Raw genomic sequence first — 4,500 nt, 5'->3', positions numbered from 1 at the left:
AAGAAGTTGCCCAAAAGCCTATGGTTTCTACTCTTGTTACAATGCCATCTGCTGCTAAGCATGCACCTATAGCCTTATGGGGGTGTTCTCTATGATTGGCTGACTGAAGAAGACTAGGACCTGGTTTACTGCCGCCTCTGCATGTTATGCAGGCACCATCTGGAAGTGGACAACTGCACCATTACAACCCCTTTCTGGGACAACCCTGAAAGATACAGGTGAAGGAAGATCTTCACAGTGGGCAGAACTTCGGGCAGTACACCTGGTATTACAGTTTGTGCGAAAGAAGAAATGGCCAAATGTACATGATTGTTCACTGACACATGGGCTGTAGCCAATGGTTTGGCTGGATGGTCAGGGACTTGGAAAGATCACATTTGGAAAATTGGTGTGAAAGACATCTGGGGAAGTATGTGGATGGATCTCTCCAATGGGCAAAAATATTTGTGTCCCATGTAAATGCTCACCAAAGGGTGATTTCAGCTGAGGAGGAATTCAATAATCAAGTAGATAAGATGACATGTTCTGTGGACAGTCAGACACTTTTACCCGCCAATCCTATCATTGGTCAGTAGGGACAGGAACCAAGTGGACATGTGAAAGGAAAATTATACAGATTTAAGGTTTAAAAATATGAAGTTAAAAGAGTATGTTTCAACTCAGGACTAAACACTGTGAAAAGCAAGTCCAGGCAGCCCCACCCTGCCGCTAGAACTAACAGACCATAAAAGGAAAGGAATGCAGAACAGACCAGGAGTACTGGATCTGACTCACAGGCCACCTGGGCAGGAAGAGATAAGCCCCCAGCCCCCGACATCCAGGACGCCCCAAACCTGCCAATGTGTGTAGCTATACCTTATTACCTCATCATGTGAAATAGCCAATCATATGTGAACATGTCTATGTGCCTCGTTTGAATCCACCAATCCCCGTAACTATGCATCTGCTTCTGTACGCCCACTTCTGCTTCCCCAATCCCTATAAAAGCCCCATGCTGGAGCTGCTGGGCGCGCAAGTCCTCCGAAGAAACTGTGTGCCCGCAGGTACCTGTGTTTTCCAATAAACTCTCTTGCTGATTGCATCCGAGTGGACCCAGCTCGGTCATTGGGCGCTTGGGACTCCTCCTGAGGGAAAGGTCCTCTCCGGGGGTCTTTCATTATGGGGGCTCGTCCGGGATTTGGAGACCCTCCGCCCAGAGATCACCGACCACCCACCGGGAGGTAAGCCGGCCAGCGTTTGTCTTGTCTGTTGTGTCTTGTCCTGTGAATGATCGATCAATGGGCTCACATTTGGGGACTATCTGGGCGGGCCAGAGAAGGAGCTGATGAGCTCGGACTTCTCCCCCGCAGCCCTGGAAGACGTTCCAAGGGTGGTTGGAGGAGAGGGAGATCCGGATCCGTGGCACCTCCGTCCGTTTTCGGAGGGATCCGCACCCTTGATGACTCCGTCTGAATTTTATTGGAGTAGAGGATCCAAGACCCTCGCTGACTCCGTCTGAATTTTTGGTTTCAGTTTGGTACTGAAGCCGTGCGGCACGTCTGCTTGTTACTTGTTTGACTGTTGGAATTGTTTGTCTTCTTTGTGACCTGACTGTGGTTTTCTGGACATGTTGGTGTCTGTTAGTGTCTTTTTGACTTTTGTTTCGTGTTTGAATTTGGACTGACGACTGTGTTTAAAATCTTGGACCGACGACTGTGTTTGAAATCATGAAACTGTTTGCTTTGTTCGTCGAAGAGTTTTACTTGGTCCCCTTAACGCTTAGTGAGTAAGAAACTTAATTTTGTGGACCCCGCTCTAGTGGCGGTGTGTTGGTTGATAGCCAAAGTTAATTTTTAAAACATAGTGTTTTGGGGGTTGGGGATTTAGCTCAGTGGTAGAGCTCTTGCCTAGCAAGCGCAAGGCCCTGGGTTCGGTCCCCAGCTCTGAAAAAAGGAAAGAAAAACAAAACAAAAACATAGTGTTTTATCTGTGATTGTGCTCGCAGCCAGCTGTGATGAACTGGGAAAGATTTAAATTTTCCTTGGGAGTAAGGAATCTTAAAGGCGGAGTTTCAGCTGGTATGGCACTTAGTGTGTAGCTGCCTAAAAGATCAGAAATGCTGTCAACAGGCTATAAAAAAAGGGACAGGCGGTGTTAGAAATGCTACGGGAAGAACTATCTAAAAAGGCTGAGAGCGAGGTGGGAGAGGACTATAAGGAAAACAAGAAAGGAATTTCTGACATTTGCTCACTGAAGGAGAGCGCTCATTAAGAGAAGTTCTTTAAGGAAGCCTGCCTTATCTGCTGTCCTTATTCCAAGGGAGGAGTCAGTCTCCAACATTAAATTACTTTTCTCGCTGATCATCATTAACATGGAGAGTGCCTTTGGTCCTATCCCCACAGCAGCCAGTTCCTGCCCCTATGGTTAAAATGCCCCAGGTTGGGGGACAAAAAGAGCCCCTAAAATAGTTTCAAAGAATCTACAACTGTGAAGAACTTTGTTTTGCCAGTCAGGATTAATGTTTTCTTTTCCCACTGAGACAGTTTGGTGAAGGGCTGTTACTAAAGTCCTGAAAGCCCCAGGTGAACTGGTTACAATTCTTTTGTCAGCTGCTTAGTATCTAGCACCCAGGTTCTAACCATCTCTCCATCCTTTTGTTATTAGTTGTTACTAGAAGCCTAGTGTCATTTGGAGGCTGGTTCTCTTGAGAGGCAAAGCCACCAAGCTGACACTGAAGGGAGGTAGGTACTCCTTAAGGGAAAATCTAAGCCCAGAGAGACAGCCGGTAACAGCTAGGCTGCCTCTCTGCTCGCCTTTCTGTTTCATAGACAAAGCTTGTGCTTATATTTACAGTGGCCTTTTTGTCCAAAAAAAGGCCTCCTGGTTTAGCTGTGTGACTAAATGCTTTTTGTCCTCTTCAGTGGACCTCTCTCCTCTAGATTCCCTTCTTGTTTTCTCACCATCCCACGTAAGATGCTTGTTAGTAACTGTTACAGATCTTCTTTACCACCGAGGAAAGACAGAATCCTGCTAGAGGCCAGAAAGAATGTTCCAGACATGGATGGAAGGCTCCTGACTGTTGACTTCAATACGCCTGAAGGTAGGGAGTGCTCCAGGTCTGCCCCCAGGCTCCAAGGGTGGGTCTCCTAGGGGCTGGAAAATGCCCCACCAATCTGGCTAAGATAAGGAAAGGGTATGAAGAGAAAGTTACAGAAATTTGAAGGGTTAAGCTAAGTTGCTGAGAGTTAGTATAAGTTACAGAGAAAGTAAGGTTAAACAAAGAGAAAGAGAAAAGAAGGTAAAAAGAGCAGAAAGCTAGGGAAGAAAAGAGACAAAAAGAAGAGGAAGCCAGAGAGCTAAAGAGAGATAAAAGACAAGAGAGGAACATATACTGGCCACAGTAGTTAGGGAACCTAGGAAGACAGTACCTGGCAACAGAAGAGAATTCCTGGCTAAAGATCAGTGTGCCTAATGCAAAGAAAAAAAAGACACTGGGTCAGGGACTGCCCCAGAAAGAACAAGAGGGGACACTGGAGAGCCTCTCGGTCCTGGAGTGCTGGCTATGTGCAGAGATAGGAGGGAAGCCTGCCCAGTTGTTTTATGGATTCAGGGACCCAATGCTCTGTGCTCCTATGCTCCAGTGGGCCAGTATCCAAAGACCTTGGGTACAGGGGCCTACTGGCAACAAACAATACTTATGGACTGCCCGAAGAACAGTGGACCTTGGCGTGGGCCGGGTAACCCACTAGTTCATAGTCATCCCTGACTGCCCCCATCCCTTGCTCATGAGAAAATTGCTCCCCAAAATGGCTTGCGTGGGCTGAAATGGCTGGGTGAGGCCATGTGTATGCATATCTACAGACTGTGTATGCGGAGCTTAAGACCTGTCTCAGTGCACCAGTACCTGATGCTGGGAGATGAATGGCTTAGCACTGTTCTACTTGGAACATATCACTCCTGCCAGTCGGGCACTAACAATTATCACCCAATCCAGGACTTAAACTGTGATAGAGTGGCTGATGTTTGCCTTTGAATAGAGTGTCCCAAAAGATGGGACCACTGGTCAGCTGCCATGGACTAGATTCTCCACCTGTTGGGGACAATCTGGTCACCTTGCTGCCCAATCCTGACCTGGAGCCACCACAGCACGAGTGTCAAGCACTGGCAGAAGCCCATGGGTGGAGGAAAGACCTCTGCGACTGGCTGATTGACCCCTGCTGTAAGCCGAGGCTACCTTGTCCACAGACGGGAACAGTTCTCTTCATGAAGGTCAGAGATGAGTGGGTGCTGCCATGGTGGACAAACAAATGTCATCTAGGATGGCTGAACCTCAACCCCCAGTACATCAGTGCCGCAGATGCCTTTGCCATCTCTTGGATGCCCTGGTGAAGCCAACAACTGTGAGTACTATTCATTGCTCAGGAATCAGGAGGGAAGAGATTCAGTGGCATTGGGCAGTAACAAAGCAGATAAAGTGGCTCGGGAAATGGCTATGCAGGAGCCTATCCTGGTTGCAGGCCT

The sequence above is a fragment of the Rattus norvegicus genome, chromosome 9, assembly GCF_021556685.1.
Source record: "Rattus norvegicus strain SHRSP/BbbUtx chromosome 9, alternate assembly SHRSP_T2T, whole genome shotgun sequence".
Taxonomy (NCBI): domain Eukaryota; kingdom Metazoa; phylum Chordata; class Mammalia; order Rodentia; family Muridae; genus Rattus; species Rattus norvegicus.
This window is presented reverse-complemented; position numbering follows the sequence as displayed.